This window comes from Sceloporus occidentalis, unplaced genomic scaffold (genome assembly GCF_023333645.1).
Source record: "Sceloporus occidentalis isolate IW3139 unplaced genomic scaffold, rSceOcc1.0.p SCAF_41, whole genome shotgun sequence".
Taxonomy (NCBI): Eukaryota; Metazoa; Chordata; class Lepidosauria; order Squamata; family Phrynosomatidae; genus Sceloporus; species Sceloporus occidentalis.
Window position 1 is genome coordinate 4,600,604 of NW_028317021.1, and position 26,636 is coordinate 4,627,239.

The window sequence follows — 26,636 nt, forward strand, 5'->3', positions numbered from 1 at the left end:
AGACCCATTTTGTTGCAGAATCCATACAGAACAAGCTCTACGATGTTGGCATTCTACCTGAAACAGTGTCACCTGTGCAATGGTTACAAATGTCCCTAAACTACAGCCACCTGACACACAGCGTTTTCCCCCTCCTGTGAACAAAACTTGTCTCAGATGAAAAATATCCCAACAAATCAACTCATTTTTGACAGTGGACTCTCTTGTTGTCTCAGCCAATATAATGTATTGGGACATTATAAAAAACAACAACAAACCCCATGTCATTTTCCAGGAAACCTCAATGCAACAAAACAGAAGCATTGGACCCTGGTTGTCAGTATGTTGCCTATTTGCCAATTAGACAAGAAATTTCTTCCAAATGCAGTGGATGCTATTCATTGGGATTAAGAAATACTCCACAATAAATGAAGTGTACATTTCATTTGATTAATTTATCCAATTTTATTTGACTTCTATCCTTGCTTGTGTTTTCTGGCTCTGTGTACTCGGGGTGGAACGCACTCAATTTTGCATGGAGAAACACTCCTTTGGACACAGGGCATTTTAATACTTGGCAGTCTGGAGGACGACGATTCTCATCAGGGTCAAAAAACATTCCACAATTCATACAAAAGAATACAAAGCAAGTTTGGGGGGAAAATAAAATCAATCTCCAAGCGCACGGAGGGTTAAGGGCACAGGTGTGGTCTCCATGTAGACAAGCACATGAAAGTATCTCAGACCTTAACCCCAACTCACCCACCCAAGAACACTGAGATGTTTCAGAGCTGCAGTTCAAGGCAAGAAGAGTGGAAAAAACTAGAGTCCAGGGGTAAGATAACAGATTGCGCAGCCCTGAGGGCATGGGCTGGGGGAGAGAACCACACGGTTTGATCAGATAGCTCACAGCTGGGTTTGGGTAACATCCACCTCATCTGTTTGTGACTCAGGGCATGTTTCACGGCCTCCCAGTTTTTCAGTTTCCACAACAGCAGAAAGGGAAGGAAAGAAACAAGGGGCGGGGGGGGGGAGACAAAGACTACGAGGATCAAGGTTTTTGACCAGTTGTGAAACAGGGGTGTTTAAAAGCAAACAAGTCCATAACTGCACCAGGGAGCCAGTCTTGCTTTATCTTGCTCACCTCGGCCCTCCCTTAGGAAAGGAGACTTTGCAGGGGCAGAAAGGAGATAGGCAGCCTCAACTTTGTGCCAAAGGACTCTGGTCTATTCCTTCCCCTTGTCTCAGAGATGGCATTTGAAGAACAATCTGCATAGCTTCCAGATAATAGAGAGAAATAAAAGTGTCCTTCCTAGCATGGTTTGAGGATTTTCTTTAACAGGTAGACAGAGAGAGCAAGGAATTCTGACAAGCCAGCAGTAAAACACTGAATCTAGCTTCCTAGGCTGCTGTCACACTGCTGAATTAATGTAGTTCAACACCACTTTAATTGTCATGGCTCCATCCTATGGAATCCTGGAAGTCTGTTGTGGCACCAGGGCTTTCTGACAGAGAAGGACAAATATCTCACAAAACTACAAATCCCAGGATTACATAACATGGAGCCATGGCAGTTAAAGCAGTGTCAAACTGCATCATTTCTATAGTGTAGATGCACCTCTAGTCAAAGACAGTCTTTTGCCCTTTCACTTAGCCACCAATTCTTACTAAGGTTGCCTAGAACTGGGCATTTTCTGATCTAGAAAAAGTCCAGTACTGACTTACAGATATGTGAAGCAACACTGGAGTTATTGTATATAAACTATTGCTATCATCATCATCATCATCATCATCATCATCATCATCATCATCATCATCATCGATAATAATAATGGTGATCTGGCGATATTAAAATATGTATATCCCATCCTCTATCATAGGATCTTGGATCAGAGTACACTTGTCCCTCCACATTCGCCGGGGTTAGGGGCACAGGACCCCTGTGAATGTGGAAACGCTGCCAATAACAAAAACACGATGTTTTTACCAGAGAGAACATCCCTCTAGGAATCTCTAGGTCTTTCAGTGCAACTCTGTGGTCAACATCTGCCAGAAATTGACTATAGAATTGTGCTGGAGGAGCTACAAATGTTCTATGTCCTTCAGTGTGACTTTTGGTTCAAGTTGACCACAGAGTTGCACTGGAGGACCTAGATATTCCTAGAGAGAATATTAATAAAATCCGTGAATAATCAAATCTGCAAAAGTCAAAGCTGCAAATGTGGAGGGGCGAGCGTACAAATCCATTCAAAACAATTCAGAATTTAAAACTAAAAAAAAAAGTGATGGCATCGGCAGCCAACTTGGATGTCTCTGAAAGGGCCAAGGTATTTTGACTGGGCAACAACAGCCTGCAGTCGACAATGATGCTCAAATTACGGGGATGAGAAAGAAGAGATTTTAATAAATTTCGAAATGCACAGAGTTTATCCAAGCCTTTTATCCAATCAAGAGGTATTTATGCTTATTACTCTGAGATTAAACTTCTAGATAGAGGCGAAAGCTGAAAGTGGAGGAACTCCAGTCTCCGTATGTATACTATCAACATCCTAAGCAGGCTAAACTTAGCTATCTCATGTGCAAGCAAAGCATTCCAGGCTGCACAGAATGGGCATATTCTGGTTCTACTTTGCTGCACTTATCGATGGCAGCTTATCACAATTTTGTGGTAGTTTTATAGGCATTTCCCCTCTTGTTACAAGATGGAATGTATAAAGAAATGGCTTCTTGAACCACCTCAGAGCTACTCTTGGCACCTCTCTGCTTTTGCAGAACTAAAAGACCCACACTTTTTAGAATGGCATTCTCACCCAACTCTACAATAACTATAAAAACAGGCAGAGGGATAGTTAGGTGATCTCTTTCTGAAAACATGAAATTGGGAAGGAATGGGTCTTGCTTGCTCCAAATGTAAGACACGGCATTTTGTAAGGGGGTCGGGACTGCAAGGCTACCAGTCTCCCAGTTTTAACTGCAAGGCTTGCACATTCGGAGGCGATGCACAGATCAGCTTTTTATTTTAAAGAAAGCAGAAGGGAAAAAAGGGCAGATAGGTTAGGGGCAAATCAAGCACAGCATTCGTGCTTCCAAGTTTGTGTTCCCCTGAAAGGAGATAGCCCCAAACTTCTTCCGCCTTTTGTGTGTGCGTTGCTCTAAAGTGTCAGGAGGCGGTGTGGGGATGGTAGTGTGACGTGGAAAATGATAAGGTTAGTCTGCACACTAGAAGGCCATTCTTATATGTTACTTTTCTACCCTGTCTTTCTTCTAATGTTCTCAAGGACTGATCAACTTACCAAAGTTTTAGCTGGATTGTTTAAATTTTTAAAAGATGTTTTGTACTATACACTGTTTTAGCTATTTTGTTTTCACTTATATTGAAAGCCGCTTTGGATGCCACCTGGCATAGTGGTTTGAGTGGTAGACCACAACTCTGGAGGCCAGAGTTCGATCCCCAGCTCAGCCATGAAACCCACTGGGGGACCTTGGGCAAGTCACACTCTCTCAGCCTCAGGGGAAGGCAATGGCAAACCTCCTCGGAACAAATCTTGCCAAGAAAACCTCAGGATAGGTTGCCATAGCTTGGAAATGATTTCAAGACACACAGCAACAACATTGGGTACCACACAGGTGTAAATTAAGCAAGTAAATTAAACTCAAGCCCGACTGAGCTGCAAGGCTGAGCTGGGATGTGAACTTAGATCTCCCAAGTCCCACTCCAATGCTCTAGCTACTCCGTTCTCTAAAGCTTATTCATCTTGTGTGTATATATGCCTTCATCTTGTGTGTATATATGCCTTCATCTTGTGTGTATATGTGCCTTATTCAACATCTTTATCAATGGCCTGGATGACAGAATTGGGAGCATACTTATCAAATTTGCTGATGACACCAAATAAGGAGGAATAGCTAATACTCCAGAGGACAGGATCAAAATTCAAAATGACCTGAATAGACTTGAAAGCTGGGCCAAAGCTAACAAAATGAAATTCAACAGGGAGAAATCTAAGGTACTGCACTTAGGGCGGAAAAATGAAATGCACAGATATAGGATGGGGGACACCTAGCTTAAGGAGACAACATGTGAAAGGGATCTAGGAGTCCAAGTAGACCACAAGTTGAACATGAGTGAACAGTGTGATGCGGCAGCTAAAAAGGCCAATGCAATTTTAGGCTGCATCAATAAAAGTGTAGTGTCCAGATCAAGAGAAGTAACAGTGCCACTGTATTCTGCTCTGGTCAGGCCCCACCTGGAATATTGTGTCCAGTTCTGGGCACCACAATTCAAAAAGGACATTGAGAAACTGGAGCGTGTCCAAAAGGGGGTGACTAAGATGGTGAAGGGTCTGGAAATCATGCCCTATGAGGAACGACTTAGGGAGCTGGGGATGTTTAGCCTGGAGAAAAGAAGATTAAGAGGTGATATGATAGCCCTGTTTAAATATTTGAAGGGATGTCATATTGAGGAGGGAGCAAGCTTGTTTTCTGCTGCTCCAGAGAACAGGACCCGGAGCAATGGATGCAAGCTACAGGAAAAGAGATTCCACCTCAACATTAGGGGGGAATTCCTGACAGTAAGGGCTGTTCAACAGTGGAACACACTCCCTCGGAGTGTAGTGGAGTCTCCTTCCCTGAAGGTCTTTAAGCAGAGGCTGGATGGCCATCTGTTGGGGATGCTTTGATTTGGATTTCCTGCATGGCAGGGGGTTGGACTGGATGGCCCTTGTGGTCTCTTCCAATTCTATGATTCTATGAAATCGCCTGATGACTTGTGGTGCCCCCCATGAATTTCATAGCTTTTCTTGGGCAAGGAATCCTCAGAGGTGGTTTTGCCAGTTCCTTCCTCTGAAATAGAGCCTACAGCCCCTGGGATTCGTTGGTGGGGTCTCATCCAAGTACTAACCAGGACTGACCCTGTTTAACTTTCACGTTCAGACAGGACCTGATGCCTTTAGAATATTTTTGCCCCTTATACCCTTCCTTACATAGACCAACTCAGATCAAACAGACTGGTAACAATTCAGATTCCATCAAGGTGGCAAAACTTTGAGGAAAAACTCTAACCTTTCCAGAAAACCATATGTGAGCACAAAATGCCAGTAAAGGAGATTAAAATAAAAGTGCCACACTCAACATATGCTCGAGACAGCAACACAGTACAAAGGTATGAAAAATTCCATCTACACAGCACTTTAGTTTGCCTACGGGTCATAGAGGTATCCCTGTCGCAACAAGGTAAAAAGTGTCTAAAACCTGGGCAACTCTTCTTTCTAATTAAAATCTCCCACATTCACATTAAGTCTCAGAAACAGAAAAGAGATGTGTAAACTGTTTCTTCGAGACTGAAAGCTGGTTTTGTATTTTTGTTCCATTTTTTCCCCTGTACCACTCAGTTAAAAAAAAAAATAAACTAAAATATAAGCTGAAATGCCACACCAGCTGCTGTCACGGTCCAAAAATGTTAGGATTTTTAAATTTAATTCCAGCCTGGTATAAGGGAGACATGCACACACATTCCTGTCAATCAGCCCTCGGGGGCAAAACGGACAGGAGCCGAGGATGGATTTCAGAAATGGCACCCGGCTTTGGGCCACTTACGCGAAAGCATTCCCATGTAAAAAGTCACAGGTGGCCTCAGTTGCCCATGCTATGCATATTGTTTTCCTCCATAGTAAAGCTCTTCCACAAAGCTGTTGGCTGAAGGTGTGGATGGCACAGGATGAAAAATCAGAGTTGTGCAAGGAGCCGATATTCATGTGCTAGCTGTTGCTGTTATGTTCCTCCAAGTCAACTCCCACATACGATAGGCTTGTCCTAGCATATCCTTAGCAAGATTTATTCGGGGGGGGGGGGGGGTTGTGGGTTTTTTGGGCTATGTGGCCATGTTCTAGAAGAGTTTATTCCTGATGTTTCACCGGCATCTGTGGATGGCATCTTCAGAGAAAGCATTCTCTGAAGATGCCAGCCACAGATGTTGGCGAAACGTTAGGAATAAACTCTTCTAGAACATGGCCACATAGCCTGAAAACCCCACAAAACACTATGGATGCCGGCTGTGAAAGCCTTCGATTTCACATATTCAGGGAAGGCATGTCATTGCCTTCCTCTTAGGCTGAGAGAGTGTGATGTTCCCAAGGACCACCATTGGGTTTCCAGGGATAAGTGCAGATTTGAATCCTGGTCTCCCAGAGTCCTGATACAACACTCCTACCACTACACCAAAGTCTTCTTTCATGTAATAGGATCCCGACTTATGACTTTGCCCTCAAAGACATAGATAGGGGACAGGGTGCGAGAGGGAAAACCAGTGCCAGTGAGCAAGGCCCTGCTCACCGACCCTCCAGGATGCTGATCAGGGCTTGTTACTTTTCAAAAGTAGCTTGGTACTCACTACAGCACTTCATTACCCCTCATTAGAAAAGGGGCACGTTACTAGTACATTATTATTTTGCTAATTTTTAAATATAATATAACTCGACTTGGAAGGCACATAACAACTTATCAGAAAAGCAGAAGCCGTTGCAACGCATGGGGTGCCAGGGGGGTTTTCTTTCTTGTGAGGAGACAAAATTAAGCAATATACTTCGCAACTAAAGTAATAAATATGGCCTCCTAAAAGTAGCCAGGTGTGCATAAAACTATTCAGTCTAAAGACTAAAATTATATAAGAATTCACTATGTTCTACTGAGTTCAGTGGGAAGCACGTCTAACTGACATATGCTTTGTGTGTTGTTTAAATGCTTAAAATGTCTACATTACAATACAAATATGCAAACTATGGCAGCTACAAGCTATAAAATTTAACTATTCAACAATACTAAACAAATAATTATCAAAACTAAACCTATAATAGACTTAACTAAACTAAACTAAACACATAATAAAAAAAGGAATTCCTGCTTTTTTTACCACAGGCATAAATACAGACTTGAGATAAACAGAAGCTACTTGATTTACAAACCCTACAACTTTTCATTTACAAGATAAAAACTAATTTTAAAAACCTGCAAATGTTGTCTCTCTTAAAAATTGTTTAAAAGGCTCTCAACATTCCCAAAGGTCATCTATTGAGTTTTCCCTTAATGTGGGGAATTTATCCATTAGTGCCATCTCAAATATTTTTTAAAATCCCATCTTCAGTCATTGGATACTAGCTTTGCATGTATGTGGCTTTGTGTTACCCATTGACATACAGTGACCCCATGAATTTTGTAGTGTTTTCTTAGGCAAGGCATCCACAGAGGTGAGTCTGGCCAGTTCCTTTCTCTGAAATACCAGCTAGGGTATACCAGCATCTAGAATTCATTGGCAGTCTCCCATCCAAGTACTAACCAGGGTTGACCTTACTTAGATTCCAAATTCAGGCAGATTCTGGTGTGAAGCTGTAGCACTCTCCACTTGCTTCTCCCTTCCAAATGGTGATGGTTGTCGTTGTGTACCTTCAAGTCCTTTTCCCAACTTATGGGGACCCTATGGCACACCTATCATGGGTTTTTTCTTGCCATTGCCTTCCCCCGATGCTAAGCATATGTGATGTGCCCAAGTCACCCAGTGGGTTTCATAACCACCACTACACCACATGAATAGGCTTCTCAAAAAGCCTCTGGAGGTACCAAGAGCAGCTTTGGAAACAAACATACTCCCTACACAGAGGAGGGGAAGGAACGGGACAGATAGGGGAGGCCTCACATCTGCAGGCCAAAAATTCCCCATCCTGGTGAGAGGCATCTTCTTGGCCAGAGGAGGAAACAGGATGCAGGACTGGACAGGCTTCAAATTCGGGAAGTGAGAAACACGCAGGGCATGGTGACCCATGGCACAATTCAAGGCACCAAGCATGGAGAAAGAGGCTCTTTCTCAGGAGGGGGGAGAAAACTCTCGGACTGACGTTGTCAGTGCCAGGGATAGGGAACACATGGCTGTCCAGATGTTGGGCTGCAACTCCCATCACCACTCCCTACTCGGTCTGCTGGCAAGGGATCCATGGAGTTGCGCAAACATCTGCCCCCACAGGCCCCAACTCTGGCCTAGCTATCCGGTACTCGAAGCAAGACGGAAGGGGCTTGGGGTGGGAAAGCTCAGGGAGTCTTGGCTACAAGAATCGTAACAGGGTAAACCAATACCCTCCTGCACTGAGCCCAAACCACAGACCAAGTCAGTTGGCCAATTATCTTCCCCTGGAAAACTTCTCCCTATCTCCAAGCACATCTTGCCTTTCCCTCTGTTCTCTGAAACAGGATCCCAGAGAAAAATGGACAAGGCACTAGATTTTTGGAAGCCCAGCTTGTTTATCTTGACTGATAAGCCTGCAATCTTGGCTGCTGCTCCTTCAGCAAAATGCCTGTGTGCTTCAACAATTCCTGTTTGCCCAGGAGAATTGGGCCCTTTGCCCCACCCTATTAGAAAGCAGCGCCCTCCAGATGTGTCGGACTACAATTCTCACCATCTCTCGCTGGTCATTACGGGCCGTACGTCCCATCAACTTCTGGCAGGTCACCCGCTCTCCACCTATACGTTCTATCCAGAACCACATAAATTTATGCAGGGTGTGTGTGTCTCTCTGTGTTAGAGAAGCACCATGGTTTATTAATGCCTAATCATTTAATATACACATATTTGGGAAGGGATGTATAGAACTTGCACCCCGAGTGTCCATTTTCATTAGAGAGTAGGGAAAGAAGAGGGAGACGTGTGGAAAGATGTTGATCCAGTTCTAACGCACAACTGTCTCAATATACGCAGTGAGGGATTTCTCTCCAGGTTTCAACTCCAGGATTCCCACCAATGCAAATCTGTGTTTTGCATATCTGCCCTGAAGTCTCTGGCTTCATTCCCTCCCCGAATAAATGTACAGCAAAGAGGAAGAGCCCTCTCTTACCTTGCACAGTTGGGTTAGCTCCTCTGGCAGGGCTCTGCGGTCAAAGAACAGAAGAGTGTCAGATCATTGCTCAAGAAGCAGAGCTTGGGTGGGTTCTTTTGACTAAACTGGGGGATTCTGGAAGTTGCAGTCCAAAAAAACAAAAAAGGCACATTCCCCAAGCTCTGCTAAGGAGACAAGACAGAAACACAAGGCTGCCTCACATGAAGTCAACCCATTGGTCCCTCCAGCCCAGTACTGTCAACACTGTCTGACAACAAACACAAAGTGCTGCAGGCAAAACTACATTTTGCCCCCATTTTGTATCCCATCTCAAAAACAGAGTTTTCAGTGAACTATCATGGATAGTAAAAGCCTTTGCACCAAACATTCATCCGATCCTTTTCTATATCTACAAGTTGGCCTGGCTCAACCTAGTGCCCCCCCCCCCCCCCCCCAAATAGTCATACTGCCTAGGGATAAAAGGAGTTGTAGTCCACCACAACAGGAGGGTGTTAGGTCGGGGGAAGGTTGTATTGGCCTATCAATGGGTACAAATTCACATTACAAGCCATGATTTATGTCAATCATGGTATATTGATTCAATAACATATTGTGGGGCAGACAAAGATGCTATGGCTTCTCTTCTAAACTTTTGCTTGTTTCTCCGACCCATTTTGTCAGTTTCTGTTTTATGGACTGCAGCTGGGGAAACCAGCATGAGACAAGCCACTCTTAGGTTCAGTGGTAAAAAAAATCCATTGTTTCAACAAGACAGTGTAAGCCAGTGACAAACTCAACTGCAGGTTCAGACTGTGGTTTGTAGATGGTCAACAAACCATGGCTTGTTAGCAGAGATGCATTTACATACCACAGTAAGACAAATGCCAATAAACTAACCATGGTTTGCTGGAACATGCAAATAAAATCATTATGTATATCCACGAATTACAAGACATTACTTCCAACGCCCATGGCATCAGCAAGCAATATCTGAACCGTGGGATCTTTCTAGTCATGTACATCCAGATGGTTAGAAAAAATTATACACTGCTATTGTTCACCTGTAAATTACTTTTCAGCCACTGAATTTTAGCCATTCAACACAAGGTCTACATGAAACTATCTCTTCTTGCAAACAGCCAGCTATGCAGTGACTAAAAATGAAGTGGTTTTGTTGTTGTTAAGGCTGAATGATGGTAAAAATAGGTGAAATCATCTCCTTACGCTTCCTGCAACTTATCATTCTGTTTCATTTTGCCATTACCAAACCTATTTTCCTCTCAGGGTATATTTTATACAGTTTTTCAGAGCTAGGAAACTTGTGGCCTTCCAGATCCTGTTGGAGGTCCCATTAACTGGGGATGATGGGAGCTTTAGCCCCTAGTGATGGAAGCAGGCCTAATTCCCACTGGTTCTTATGGGCAAGTTGTGGTAAGAGAAACAGTTAAGGTTTTTTTCCAAGTAACTCAGAAAGCATTACAAGATTTTAAATACATCAGCTGTTCAGTCGACACGCAAAGGTAGGTGAATGGAGCCAGCCAGCATGGAGAGAATAGAGCTAAATTATCAGTTATCACATGCCTCCCCCAGCCCATTTCATTTGACTAGCCAAGCTAAGAAGTTGTCCGTTCTCTATGAAATCAAGTTTTAAATGCATGTGACCAAATGTCATGTTTCCAGGATGAGGAGTGGGGGTAGAGCTGGCAGAGGGGGGTACACAAAGAAGCATCTATCTTTCCAAGTCATGACCACTTCATTCCCCAAAACAATTTTGCATGAAATTCTACATGGTGCCTTTTGAAGACAGCCATATGGTTTGTCTAAAACACCATCTAATGACACCCTCATTGGCAAAGAAACATAAAGTGCATTTTAAAATAGGAAAAATATACACTTTTCCTAAGGCCAACCAGTGCAAGTCATGTGTTTGTCAGTACTGCCCATCATCGTCTGGTGACCACTGAATTCCAACTTTAAGTAGTCTAAGCTCCTTATGGAGGAATGAAGAATGGGCTGTTTTGATCAGCCAGAAATTCTAAGAGGAACTTCTACCCTTAGATATAGTCCCAGTCCTTTTTTGCAGGGTAAATCCTCTAACAAAGCAGATTTTCAACTTGAAAATACAAACAATATCAATAAACCTTAAAACCAATGGCCAAGAGCCAATGGTGTACTCTTCTATCCAATGGCAGTGGAATCAAGACTTTCTTCCCCTCTGCCTCTGTGGTACCAGTGTGGATCAAACATTTATTAAATACAAATATGATTTTTGTTAGGAAAACAGAGAGAATTCCAGAGGGATTGAAGACACTGTTAACAGGATCAGGGTATCAATGTCAAATGCGGTGTAAGAGGAACAAAACACATGTAAATAATAGCTAAAGAAAGCAAGGGAGGAAGTTGGTATGTGTGATGATATGAAGGGTGAAGGGAAGAACGGAAGGGGAGAGAATGGAAAGATAGGATTAGGTAAGTAAGCGAAGGTTTGAGTATGTAGCAGAGGGTACAGAGGATGTTGGATGGCTGAAGAACAATGTGAGATGAGAGAATAGGGAGGTATGGTAAGGAGAAGGTGAGAGCAAAGATGAGTGAAGGAAGGTAAAAAATGGAAGAGTTGAAAGTGAAGAAAGTAATGGATGGTAGTGACAAATTGTATGAGAGGATAAGGGGGTATGTGAAAGTAGAAGGAAAAAGAAGGTAAAGAATGTAGGTATGTCAAAGAGAGGTTTGTAGAAGGTGACTGTGTGAATAGATGCTCAGGAGTCAAGCCACAGCAGATCTTCTGACTTGAAACTACAGCTGGCCAAAGACATTTTGCTGCCTGAGACAAACAAGATGGTGCTGGTCATCCAACAGAGGGAGATGGGCAGGGCCTCATGTGGAGCAGCTCTGGGACTGTCACCTGAGGCAGTTGCCTCACTTTGCCAGCTTTTATGTCTAGCCCTGAGAAACACTCAACAGGAGACTTCTGACTCTTCACCAGCATCAAAACTCTAGCTAGAAGAGAACAGCAAGGGGGAAATGAAGTCATTAAAGATTTTCTTGCACGCATGCGCAAAGGCAGCTATTCCTAGGTGGGCAGAGGTGGGCACAGGGGGACTGCAGGAAAACCATGGAAATCATGGTCCAGAAACTTCTCTGCCTTTTATTTTTTTACCTGATGTTAAAAACAACTCATATTAAAAACCAAAACCAAACCAAGACTCTTTGGCCTTTTCATTTGTGGAGAGATCAAGGAAAAATGGCATTGGGTGCTCTTTGGCATTACTCCAAGTATGCCAGCTTCCCATGTTTCCAACTAATGAGCCTAAAAAATAATTAAAGCAGAACATACACAATGAGGCTCTTCCTTTTCATGTCTTACCGCTATCAATAGTAAAATCACAACAACAACAGGCATTTATTTCTCACTTTGGTTTATTTATTTTGTTTAGCTAGCTACACCAACTGACTCCCCTCCAACTGTCCAGAACTGCCCCTCTAAACTATAGACATTCAATGCAACGATCAGAATCCTCTTGGGGTGTTACACCAGCATAACTCTCGAGTAAAGAAATATCAGATGCCACCTTCCGCAAGGGCTTCCCCATTCATTGGCACTGAACAGGATCTGATTTTGTTTATTAGCCTCTTGTGTTTTCGGCTTCCAGAAGCCTTTTAACACTGAACACCAAGAGGAAAATTGATTTATTTTTTTTTTTGCCCCTGCGCATCTCATCACTTCTCACTTAGGTTTATGAGAGACACTATTAGATTTTTAAGAGAAGTGAGGATTAAGTGAGCGATAGGATTACCGTGAGCTGTTTATTGTAAATGACAGTTGTGCCACTCTTCTTCGACTATAAAACCAGAGCAGGTTTCAACAAACTAAAATCAAACCTCAATGAAAAGAAACAAACTACATTACAATAAAATAAAACAAATAGGAACAGTAGAAAGAGCAGTCAGCAACTCAGGCGTGCAGCCATCCAGTTGTTGCTGGACTTCAGTGTCCATTACCCCTGCAAAGATGGCCAACAGTTTTGGGATAATGGGAGCTGGAGTCACTCGTCATCTGAAGGGTCCAAAGGTTCCCCAGCCCTGGTTTAATAGCAGATACAACCAGTCACAAGCAAAGTGATGCAGCTGCAAACCACAGGGAACTCCCAAAATGGTGCTAAGAGAAAAACAAGCTGCTTTGGCAAAGGTATCTGTAGTAAGCCACATCTTAACTCAGCATCTGAAAATGTGCTGCTCAACAGGTCACTCTTAGGAGTGTAGCCCACAAGAGACCTGTTTGGGGGTTTGAAACCTTCAGATACAAAGCACCTGAAGACACTGGGCAGGAGCACACAAACTCATTCCACTCCCTAGATACCAACATAAGTACTAGCCTGACATGTGTCTGGAATCAATCTGGAGGGGGCCATGTAGACACACATAGGAGTCTCTTCACAATGATGGGTACCAAATGCCCAAATAGAACCCCTGTTGGCATCTCGACCCAAAAGACCCTGCTCTTTGCAGTCACCCACCACACTCCAGTTGGCAGGCAAGTCCCAGGCATAGCCTCACAGTGCAGGAACATACTGTGAAGAAGTACATTATTATGCTTTAAAAACATGGAATTCAGCATGCAAACAGGTCTGGTGACAGCTATTTTTTCAAAGATGGGGCAAATTTAAGCAAAAGCCTTGTGCAAATGAAACAGCCACATAACCTCCAATACTTGTACTCCAGAAGTGCCAACTCTAAAGAAAAATATATGCATTTTTAACTTCCCCCAGGTTAGTCCTGTTCTGTCAATACCTGGCTCAGGTCTATGCTCAGGTGTATATATTGTTAAAAGAATATACAGATACACTGGATAAATGCTTCGGGTAGAACACAATTGTGTATCTCCTCACCAATGCCAGTTATGCTCTTTTTAACCTAGTTTGTGTATCGAATCCAAAAAGGGCTGGTTGAGAACTAAGTGCTTTGAGGTGACATTATCTGAGGGATGGGAGCAAAACAATTCTTACGGTGGTACACATCTGCTCAAACAAGAACACATAGGTTTATGTGTGTGTGTACAAGTGGTTATTTATGGCACTGTATTAAAATTTTAGGATTTTAGCTCTCAAATATAGTTCCATACACCTCACAGACTGGACATTGTTAGGAATGGTGAAGCAGCTATGAAGCATTCTCCATTTCTCTTCCCTTCCTCCATTTCTCTCATGGCATAGAGCTAGATTTTAAGTTTAGTGGTGCAAGGACTTGCCTTCTCATTTAAAATAAAAGTATCAGGTACATGGAGACAGTGATATGAGTAACAGCTCAGAAGGCTAACATGCTCACCTTCAGATATGCACCCTTTCCCACCTCCTATCTTAAACTGCTTTATTCCAGGAAACATTACATACGTGAAATCTACACTTCTATGCTCTGCCTCCACAAAGAGATGTTAGCTATGAGGTTGCCCCTTCCATCAGGCCCTTTCAGCTTCTTACCCTGAATTATACAAAATGAACCATTCAAAAGGCTTCAGCTGGGTATTTAGGTCCGACCCTTTGTCCTGGGGCAGGTTTACCCTCTACTCAAAGCCTCACAAACACATGTCTAACCTTGTCTAGAAGGCATCCAAAGAATGAGATTCCACAAGCCCCATTGGCAGCCTTGTTCCATCACGATGCAGACTTTAAATCTATACTCTGTATGCTGAATCCAGAGCCAGGAAGGAGTCCGAATTCAGCCAGAACTTGAAAAGTTCGTTTTGTGAACAAAACCCCCAGAATCACCTAAGCTGGAAAATTCTGGGTATACACGTTCACAACATGCCCTATGAGGAACGACTTAGGGAGCTGGGGATGTTTAGCCTGGAGAAGAGAAGGTTAAGAGGTGATATGATAGCTCTGTTTAAATATTTGAAGGGATGTCATAGTGAGGAGGGAGCAAGCTTGTTTTCTGCTGCTCCAGAGACTAGGATCCGGAGCAATGGATGCAAGCTGCAGGAAAAGAGATTCTACCTCAACATTAGGAGGAACTTCCTGAGAGTAAGGGCTGTTTGACAGTGGAACACACTCCCTCGGAGTGTAGTGGAGTCTCCTTCTTTAGAGGTCTTCAAACAGAGGCTGGATGGCCATCTGTCGGGGATGCTTTGATTGAGATTTCCTGCATGGCAGGGGGTTGGACTGCATGGCCCTAGTGGTCTCTTCCAACTCTACGATTCTATGATTCTAACAGAAACTTTTTCCAAGTCCTGACTGAATTCCATTACTCCTTTCCCCATTCTCAGGCAAGGGGGGCAAAAATAATCTATCTGTGGATTTATATCTCCTTACTTTCTGAAGCCTGGACATATCCAGTTCCTTAAGATCTTATTTCAGGGAGAGAATAATTTCAGAGTCCCAAAAGCTTTGCTGCTACAATGTGCCTTCCAGTTGCTTCTGACTTATGACACACTATGCAACTGCACAACAGACTTCTCACGACCATATTCTTATCGAAAACCCACCGATTGCTATACTGTACTTACTTACATGTTTCCAGTTTCCACCCAAAGCACGCTACCAAATCTACCATTTACAGCCATGCCCTCTGATGCGACTGCATCTGCTCAAACCCACGACAGAGTCAAAACTCTTGGATTTACTACTGACTCATGGCAACATCGTTTCTAGGATTTTCTGAGCAACATTTATTCAGAAGAAGTCTGAAGCCTAAAAGGAAGACAATGGCAAATCTCCTGGCTCTGTATTCTAAGATCTATCTTTTTTAAAAAAAGTAACCCCAAGATATACCAACTGGAACCTGATGTTAAGAAAAGACCTAACTGAAAATTTAAAAATCTGAGTGCAGGAAATTTATTTTGAGGCTACACTCTCAAATTTTGAAACCTTTGCCCTCCAGATGGTTGAGACAACTCCCACAGTCCTCACTACGGATGATGCTAGGTGAGGTTGATGGGAGCTGTAAGTCAAAACATCTGGAAGGCCAAGGAATCCTCACCCCAAGCCTACTTGCATGCCATAACAAAACACAATGAAAAACACCCCAAAAGTGTGTAGTGACACCCCAGTATCATTAGGTATTTTATCATACAGGACCCCCATAGATAGGTTTTCTATTTTAAAACAGCCGAAGGGAAGGGCCGAGAGCCACAGTGCAGTACTACTGCTCTAGTCTTTTCTCTCTCACACACTTTCATTGAACAGAAATCCTTTATTTTGGCACAGACTGTGAGAAATACCTTTGTTGTGCTTGTTCTTAGAAAGCAAACAAGCATTCCTAAAAGCTAGACCTACAAAGAGGCCGGTTTCAGATCCAGCTGCGTCTGCAGGTAAAACGATACCTCTCTGCCACTACCGCCACGGCACCGAGGAATGAGAAAAGTCAGTGATTCAGACTTGTCAAAAATGCTCAATACTTTTTAATCTACTTAGTTGTCCTTTTTAAAAGAGCAAATACAGGACCTGATCCAGGTAGCTAAGCTACTCAATGAAGAGACTGTTTTGGAGGCAGAGACCATTATCAAAAGTGGTAATATTACTACATGGAGTTTTCCATACGATCCAAGTCCCTGTGTATGCAATGCACTGCCATCACCATACTGTTTACCTTGGCAAGGGTCTCCAAAAATTATCATTTGACTTCGACCTACCAGAACCGAGAGCCTGGTTTGGACAAGCAAACGATGAGTATTGTAAGCTGGAGTGGGAGTGTACCACCCCAAGGCATGACTCCAGCAGCCAACCCATCAAAAGTGAAGAGGTGTGGGTTTATCTGCTGCTTCTTACTGATAATTATGGGGTTGGCTTTTTTCAGACCTCCTTCAACCATCATAAGTGATAGGTCAGCAATGCTTGGGGAAATCACATACTTAAAAACACAGTGGCATACTTCTTAAGATGGAGGAATAGTGCCAGATCTTCTCCCATTCAGACACACACACTCTTTAGGAGTTCATTTGGTCGTGCTTTTCATGCTGCAGTTTCAACTTAACAGTATGGCAGCAATTTATAGTGTAGAGGGTAAAGCTCACTTCAGAAGGTTAAGAGGTGATATGATAGCTCTGTTTAAATATTTGAAGGGATGTCATATTGAGGAGGGAGCAAGCTTGTTTTCTGCTGCTCCAGAGAATAGGACACCATGGAGCAATGGATGCAAACTACAGGAAAAGAGATTCCACCTCAACATTAGGAGGAACCTCCTGACAGTAAGGGCTGTTCAACAATGGAACACACCCTCAGAGAGTGGTAGAATCTCCTTCCTTGGAGGTCTTTAAGCAGAGGCTGGATGGCCATCGGTCGGGGATGCTTTGATTGAGAGTTCCTGCATGGCAGGGGGTTGGATTGGATGGCCCTTGTGGTCTCTTCTAAGTGTATAATTCTATGATTTCAGACAACCTGGTAGAATTCAAAGATGTTGAATCAGTATGTAGAGAGATCTTGTAGCACCTTTGAGATTAACTGAAAGAAAGAAATTGGCAGCATGAGCCTTTGTAGACTTCACTCCACTTCCTCAGATGCATTTGGTTCAGAAGCAACTTGGTCAAACTATAGCCACAGAGCGGGGTCTGAAGCCATATACTACATCCACAGAATATCTGACTGGTTGGAATACACTGGCAAGAAATATGGTCATAATCTTCCATCAGTCAATAGACCACTAGACCAAAGCCATGAAGCTACTCAAAATCAGATTTCAGAGATATGAATGGGTCACAGGTTAGTCAAATGTGGTCCTCCCAATGCTTTGGGGCTACAACTTTCATCAGCCTGGCCAGCCTACTCCTCAGGTGAGGGATTATGGGAGCTGCAATCCAAAAACATCTGAAGAGCTAGTTTCCTTGTATTACTGGAACTAATGCAGGGCAGCAAATGATTATAAATCTTACTTCTTTGAGTAAGGGACACATTACTTCAGTAACCTTGCAGTTCTTTGAAAGATCACTCATAAGGACACCCAACAATCACCAAATACTTAAACACTGCAGTTAGCAAGGAGGTGAGCTATTCCTGAAATATTGTCAGAAGAGTAACAAGTAGTATTTTCTCCCATTTCTGACCAGGAACAAGTCTTAAGGAGCAGCCGGACAGGAGAAAGATGAACCTCTCTTATATCAAGTCAAACAATTGGTCCATCTAGCCCAGTACTGTCAACACTGGCCGCTATAAGTTCTTTGGGGCTTCAGAAAGGATTCTTTCCTAGCTCTACCTGGAGAGACTTGGTATTACCTGATGGTCTCCCATCCAACAAGGCCTGATTCTGCTTCGCTTTTGAAATGAGATGAGATTGGTGTTTTCGGCATGGCTGTAACATGGTGGTATAGAAGTATGTCACCGTTCTGTGAACAGTGTCACGGAACACAACACTTCATGAGCCAGTATGGAACAGTAGTAAAGAGTGCTTGAAGAAGACTCCCGGATGTGGGTTTGAATTCCCATCCAGTCAGGAAGTTCAGCAGGAGACTTTCTTTCATCCTGACTTACTACACAAGCCTGTTGTGAAAGAAGCAAAAAGGAGAGAGCGACATACAATTGCCCTGAAGTCGCTGAAGAAAGGGAAAATACAGATGGAAACAAAAGCCAACACAGAGCATATCATGGGAAGATTTTACAACTTCTCCTGATAGGTCCCATGGTTTCTAGTTGTTACAGAGGAAAGAAAGTTGCGACTGTATCTAGTCTCCATTTTAAAAAAAAGGAAATAAACTCAGTGAAAATGTTTAGCTTTAGATGGTTCACATACACAGCTCAGTTTCTCCCTCACACCCCCCAAAAAAGCAATCTCTACAAAGCATCTTTAAGCCAACGATTCAGAGTTAGACACTTCTAATTTTCCCAACACCATAAACCTCAAAATATACACACTGCCAATAAGATTGTAAGTCTCAAAACTACCCCATTATGAGCAATACCCACAAATAACTAAATCTCAAAATTAGCATTACTACCAAGCATTATAAATCTCACAAATAAAAAAAAATATCACCTATATAGGTAGAAAAAGCAGGTGTAAGAAAATCTGTAGGAAAGAGATTGTCATAAAACCCAGAGGAGGTTGGAAGGCTCAGAGAAGTCAAAGCGATTACTCACCACTGTATTATTTATCTTAAGATATTCATTACATTTGGGATGTGCAAACTTTTTCTTCCGACGCCCATCTGCATCAAGGCAATTGTTCAAAACACCAGATAGCTCTCTTCCAGAAATGGGCAGTTTAAAAATTGTAAATTACTTTTTAAACAGCTATAATTTCTCCCTCTCCTTAAGGCACAGCTCTTTGAGGCATGCTCAAATTATAATGCGAATTCTTCATGATGCTTCCCCCACCCACCCAGCCACCCAAAAAATTTATATAATGGAAGGGGAAGTGCATCTTTCCAAATAGCCACGCTTTTAAACAGACAATTATTCCAATAAAAATAACTTCCAAGTCAAGTTTTGAATTGGTTGGACTGTAAAATCTAAGCCACATCAAAGCTGTAGACTTGTGTATACTTACTTGGGTTGCACCGAAGACAATGGGACTTGCAACTGAATCAATACATAAGGGATGGTTTGGTTACATTGACGCAGGTACTGGGAACCACAAGGCTGAACTACTCCAAAGCACTGTGTGTGGGAATGCTCTTGAGGCTGCAGCTAGTACAAAAGATAGCTGCCCAGCTGTTTTCAGGAGCTGCTGCATGGTTGCCTACACTGGGTATCCCTTGGTATCTGCTGGGGTTTGGTACCAGGACACCACCACTCCCATGGATACCAAAATTCATGGATGCTCAAGTCTCATTATTTACAACAGCACAGTAAAATGGTGTCTCTTATATAAAATAGCAAAATCAGTTTTGGAATTTATGTATTATTTTTTAACTATTTTCAAGCTGTGGATGGTTGAATCTATGGATAAAAAATATGTGGATACAGAGGACCGACTGTGTTTGCTACTGGGCAGATTCAAGATTTTAGTTCTGGTATAGAGACACTACAGTTGGCCCTTCATATCCACAGATTGAAAATATTTCAGAAAATATGAATTCCAAAAAGCTAAACCTTGATTTTGCCATCTTTATATAAGGGACACCCATTTTACTATGCCACTGTATTTAACGCAACTGGAGTATCCATAGATTTCGGTATCCCCGGGGGCCCTGGAACCAAACCCCAGCAGATACCAAGGGTCCACTGTATGACACCAGTCTTAAAGAGGCTACGTTGGTTGACAGTGCATTTCTCTTCTGAACTCAAGGTGCTGGTAGTGACATTCAAAGCCTCAAATGGGTTGCTCACTTGATACTTGAAGTAGTACTTCTCCCTAAACATGCCTGCCCCAGGTTGGCTTGAGGGGGCCCTCCTTTGTCTCCCACCAGTGGGAGCAACATAGCATTGGAGGATATGGTTGCAGAATACTAGGAGGCCCTATCCTATACACTTGGGTGAGCAGAAAGTACAACAAGATCTATTGACAGATTTCATCTGTAGCAGACAGGCAAGATTCTTTGACTTCCAACTGCTTTAACAACGCTAGACAAAAATGTCCCAAAAACTAAGGATAGTAGTGGCCAAAAAAGGCTGCCTTTTGAGGTTAGGGGATTAATAAACCAGGGAGCTTCAGAGAAAGGAATATCCATGAAGTAGGGGTGAGCACAATTTAAATTCCTTCTCCAAAGGATTGAACTGAATGATTGAAATCACTGTCACTCGAAGTGGTAGAATTCAAAGATATAGCCGTGTTAGTCTGTAGAATCAATATGTAGAGACCTTCTAGCACCTTTGAGACTAAGAGTCTCAAGGTGGTGGTTACTGGTCCAGTGTAATATAATAAAATAAAAATAAAATAAAGATAAAACGTTAGAGTACTCCATCCATTGAATAATAGATGGTCAACATTTGTCTCTTTAGCCTTGCAAGTACAAGTCTTTTTTGATACAATAAGCACGCACCATCTAGCCACAATGCCCAACAGTGAATTTCGAAGTCACGGGCATACAATTTTAAAATACACTAGTTGTCAAGGATTTTTCTTATAAAAAATAATCCAGACATTTGTAATACATCCACCTAGAAAAGGCTTACTATTGGACTCGACGGAGTTAAACAGACCACTCCTGCAACCTAGCATGGCAAATCCTAAGCAGTTATTTGGAACAGACAGTCTTTAAACCACACATTTGATTCCGCAGAAGACTAGCACTTACAACCACTTCTGTGACTTACACAGGGTCGCAACACACATGAACACGTCTTACAAAAAGCAGAGGTGACTGTGTTGGGCATAAGAAAACTTATCAAATTATTTGGCCAAGGAAGGTCAAGCACAAAAAAAAAAATAAATGCATGCAAACTTTCAAGATCTTGAGAACTCTTCTCCTCTTGACTAATGAGGACCTTTGGGCATCTAGAAAGGTTGCACATAGTTTGTGCTGTAATTGTTACTGTTGTGTATGTGTGTGTTGTGTGCCTTCAAGTTGTTTCCGACTTAGGGCGACCCTCTCATAGGGTTTTCCTGGCATGATCTGTTCAGGGGAGGTTTGTCATGGTCTTCCCCTGAGGCTGAGAGAGTGTGACTTGCCCTTGCTGAGCAGGGACTTGAACCCTGGTCTCCACAGCCATAGTCCAACATTCAAGCCACTACGCCGCACTGGCTCTCTAATTGTTACCGTTATGGGCATCAAAAATTCTGTGCAAGTTTATCGTCTGACAAAAGACAGCAAAGCCCACTTGGCTGCCAAAATGATTTTGACCTAGAGCGAGCGGAAGTTCTTTTCCAAGAATTTTCTCAAAGTGTTGAGTCACGCTGAATGCTGGCACCAGACCACATAACCCAAGGGGAAGGGACACAAACAAGACACAAACAGACAGCTTCTCACAAAGGTTCAGAAAAGGGATAGATGCCCTTGCAGAAGGGAGGAGGGATGTTCAAGGAAAGCGGGTGGCATTAAGTAGCTTCTTTCTCAAAGGAAGAAGCCGGAGGGCACTGATGTTTTTATTGTGGCAAGCTCATCATAGAGAAAGCCAATACATTTATTCAAAGCTGGCCAAAGAAAATACCCCCACCTGCCTTTTTGGACTTACCTAGATGCAGACCCTGGAAAAATAAAATGTTGGGCTATAATTCCAATAACATGCTACCTGGGGGATCTGGGAGTTTTAGTTAACTTCTCCAGGTTCTGCTTAGATAGTTACAGTAACTTCCCCAGGCTCTGCTTAGATAGTATCCCACAAGGTACTGTACTGCATATTCCATCAGAAAGAAGAATTTTGCTGGACCTATGGAATCAGAAAGGGCATGGGCAGCTACCTTGAAGAACCCCCCCTCCCACCTTTGTTATTTCATCTGCAATCTGATGCTTATACAGCCTGCCCTCCAGAACATTGATTGAACCATGCTTGTTTGTATGGTTGCACACAGAAATGTGCTCTCTTGTCACCTATCTGAACTAAGGTCCTTTTCTGCCCCCATTTTTTAAATCCAGGCATAAATACCTTTCCAGCTATAATTTCCTTCCATTTCCAGACCTCAGGATATGATGCCATTGCCTTTATGCAGCCAAAACTGTACCACTCGCAAACTAGAAAGGAGGTATCAACAGACCCAAGTACCTCTCCTCCCCCCCAAAAACCTTTAGAAACTATTAAGACAGATGAGACCCAATAGTCAAATGAGACTCAATAGTCAATGAGGACAGAGGATGCTACTTGACCCTGAAAGGGTAAAGAGGGAAAAAACAAAACGGGATGGGAATGGAACAGAAGCACTGAGCCTCTGAATAGAAGCACTTCACAATGCAAAATTATTGTAGCTCCCACTTACCAGTGCCTATATCAAATTTGAAAAGGAGTGAAACAATAGTCAGCTGGGGGCTTCAGCGAGTTCACCTTCTCTTCAATAGGTTGAAAAGGTGAGGGGCAAAAATCACACGCATTCCCATCTGCTCCCCCAACTCATATTCTCTCAAGTGACTCCCGGCTTGCTCCTTCTTATGCCCAGGCTGGACCCTGCCTTTCAGAGCATTCACATAAGGCCATCTCTTCCCCATTCACCACCTCTAGTGCTGATACATCTCCTCAAAGACAACCATTCTCAGAAACACTTTGGTACCTCTGCCCTTCCCTACTATCGGTCAGCAACAGAAACACCTCTTCTTCCCCTGCTGATCTGTCTCCACTTTCCTGAGGTCTTCCGTTTCTCCCTTCCACACACACCTCAGATTACAGATTGTAAACCCTCCAGGGCAGGGAATTGTACTCTGTAAGGCACTAGGCATGCCAAGAGCGCTATAGCAAGAGTCAACAAAATGCATTCCCACCCACCCCGTCATACACATCACTTGAATAATCTCTTGGCAACCTTCCTCTACTTAGTCACATTTACCACCATTCACAAGTTATGCTCTTTGTTGCATCGCCACAGCTCTTCAAGCTAGCACGAGAAAGGACCCTGAAGACGTTTCTCACATGCTGTGAGTAGACTTGGATGCAAATCCATCACATGTGGCCGGTTAGTCTGATAGCGTTTAGCCCTCCTCACACGCACCATACCTCCATGGTTTCCCCCTCACCATCCACTCCCCGTTGGTTTCCTAAATGAAACTAGTGAAACTGATGAAGTCGGGGAAAGTTGTATCAGTTTCGCCCATTCTTCCTCAGGGTTGACTGCTTTAATTGAAACATAACCATGATGCAGCAACACACTCCTTTGAATCAGGGAAGAGAGGGGAATCTCTACTGATGACATGAGCAGGTTTTCTCTTGATGCTTTCCATTTCACCGGAGTTGAAAGAATGAGATGGTGAATGAAATCAAGCAAGTGGAGGGGAAAGAAGGACAGCATTGGGGAAGAGAACCACCGTTATTACTACAAAATAATAACAATAAGCAAGCTTTGTGGAAACTTTGTGACTAACATGCCCATTATGGCATAGACTTTTATGAGCTAGGGTCCACTTCATCAGATGCATGGAGCACTCTGTTACAAAAATACATGATGGAGAGCTTAGAATAGATCATGTAAGAAACTATTCTCAACATGTACAAGTCTACCGGTGTGTAGGTGAATGGCGAGAAGGAACTATCAGCTTAAGATACAGAAGTCATCTATTCACTAGCAACAGAACAGATACAGGCATTGTAAGGCTACCTTCCTGCACAGCCATTGATCAAACTAAGAAGCCACAATTACAGCTGCATTTCTATCATTCACATAAGCACACTGATAGGAAGAGAGATCTAGAAAGCAGTTTAAAAGAGCAAGAGGGAGACATTAGCTTGAGTTGGTTCACATGTCACAAACAAGGCATGGCTATGTCAAAAACTAACCTTCCACTTCTAGGAATGTCCAGATCTGCTGAACTAAAAGTCCTAGCATGCCTAGCCCATGTTGCCATGCTGGCTGAGCATTATGGTAGTTGCAGTCCAATGCCCCCAGAGTGTACTAGGTCGGAGAAAACTGAGTAAGATAACCAACAGAGCTACAAGTTCTACACATCTAGCCACTTCACCGTAATTCCACAGGAACTAAGAAGGCAAGACAGACAAAACACAACCTTAAAGACACACACAGCCTATTCAAACAGGCATGAGGCACCCATGAATGCTTTAGCAGCAAAGGTGGCAAAATGTCCTGTTTTCCAGGTTGGGAGGCACAAGAGAGTGAAATAAGAAAAATGCAATGGCTTTGCCAAAGAGCTATTCCATCACCTTTTAAAAAATATATCTTTTTGCTCCTTTCCCTCCTGGCCAACACCCAGGGTCACTGTAATGCCCTGAACGCACACATTCCCAACCCTGAGACTGCTTACAAAGCTCGCTGCAAAAAGTGAGGGAACTTTGAGTCCTCCAGCTGCTTTGCGCTACAACTCCCTGCAGGGTGGGGCTGATGGGAACTGTAGGCCAACACATCTGTTGACACAGATGTTTCCCATCACTGGCCTAGAGTAGAATACGGCTCATGGGAAAAGGTCAGTGAATCTCTTCCCCTTACACCAGAGATGCTATTGGATGGCAACTCCCTACAGCCCTAGCGAACATAGCCTATGGTATGAAACGCTGGCAATTACAGTACAACAACTGGAGGGCTGCATGATTCTCAGGCTGCCTTACACTAACCATACAGCTGTGGATCATGATCAGAAGCCCATCTTTGGTGGCATGATGTTGGACAGATGCCCCTTGGGGGCCAATAAACAGTTACCCCCTTCCTCCCGCCACTGCCAAGCAGCAAACTGAATTACTTGGTTTGCATCAGAGCAACATACTGAAAGAGCCTGCTCATGAAAGGGTGACCCATGAGCTGTGATCTCAAGTCAAAGAGTGCTGGTCTCCTAAGTCCTTCAAAGTCCTCAGACATTACAGCCATCTGAAGTCCCTTGGCAGTCACAAGGCTTGTGTGCCTGAGGTAACTGAAGATACATCTGCAGATAAACAACTTTGCACACTCTCTAAACAAGAAATAGTTACTATTCTATATGATATAGTTCTCGCTTTCACACACACACACTCAAAGTATGCAGATATGCTCTGACTATTTGGCAAAGAGTAAAAGATGTAAGCTAGCCCTCTCCTCTTATCTCGCTTCTTCTCGGAACAGGGCAGGGACGAAGCTCAGAGGGTGTGCACATTCTGAGTGTGTGCCACATATACATTGTGCATCTTATTGGAAACATGTCTATAGGGTCAGGAAAAGCCCCGTATGCACACTACACATGCCTCTACCTTGTTTTAGAGGAAATTCATGGCTCCTGGAACCTTGCAGAAGCAGCAGGTCTCCTCACTGAAAGAAAGAAAAATCCATAACTGCACCCATAAAATGGGTGAGGTCAAATGCCAACCACATGTGGCAAGGATTTGGTCCCCTGTCTTCTGAACCTGCCAACATAGAATCATGAGGCCCTCATCACTTCAGATGAAACTAAAGAATATGTGGAAGGGGTGATAGTGGTGTGTGCCATGCATACAGGAGCTGAGCAGAGCTGGGAAGTGTAACCGACACGCGAGAGCAGAGGAGCCAGGCAGCTCTAGGTGATGAGAAGGTTTGAGCAAGCTCACATAGTTGCAAAGAACTGGGAGCTGAAAGACAGGCTGGATGAGGCAAGAGGCGAACCACAGGCCTCCCATGAATTCACACCCAAGACCATAGCTTGGCGGCAGAACACATGTTTTGCATCCAGGACCCCACTTCAGTCCCCTTATCCAGCTATAGCAGGAGCGGGGAAACTTTGGCCCTCTAGTCACTTTGAACAGCAACTCTCATAATCTAATAGTGTTTAGCCAGGTATTGTGGCATTTGCAGTCCCAACACATCCATAGACACCAATGCTCATCCCTGGAGTAGGCAATGGGAAAACTGTTCTGTTCAAGTCTCTGCCTACTCATCAAAGTAGACCATACTGGGCTGAATGAAAAAGTAACCTGGCATGGCAAGTGTATAAAAAGAAAAGAAAATTTATATAGTCTAACTCTAACATATGCCTGTTAATGTACGATTAGTAGGAGGGGGATTAGAGAGCCTTAGGTATCAGCTTCATATAAAGCCAGAAATTCTGCCCCCCCCCCCAATTCCTAGGCAGAAAAATTAAAATGTTTCTGATCTCACCAAAGCTACATGCGCGTTTCCACTCCCTCTCTTTTCTCCATGAAGGTGCGATGGACAATGTATGTTTTAAGTACTCCAGCAAGAGGGGGTCAAGGATTCTTTCCACTGACAAGACATCATCATGTACATGGTCTTAAAGTGGAGTTGGTAAATGAGGCCCCCTGGATGTTGGAGAACTGCAAATCCCAGCACACCCATCCAGCATAGACAACTGCAAGAAATTATGGTGGTTGCAAAAATTCA

The 26,636-nt window shown here is 43.3% G+C and overlaps 1 protein-coding gene across 6 annotated transcripts in view; it reads right to left on the minus strand.

The window, feature by feature from the left end:
- HIC2 (HIC ZBTB transcriptional repressor 2) overlaps positions 1-26,636 on the minus strand; it is a 134,411-nt gene that overhangs the window by 87,754 nt on the left and 20,021 nt on the right. Inside the window, exon 1 of one of the 6 annotated variants that reach the window (XR_016277272.1) lies at positions 8,856-8,888. The exons of 4 other annotated variants lie outside the window; for them this stretch is intronic. The gene's annotated coding sequence lies outside the window, so the exon portion shown is untranslated. Of the gene's footprint in view, positions 1-8,855; positions 8,890-26,636 lie in introns of those variants that run through there. One more of the 6 variants, XM_089489753.1, reaches the window with a different exon arrangement.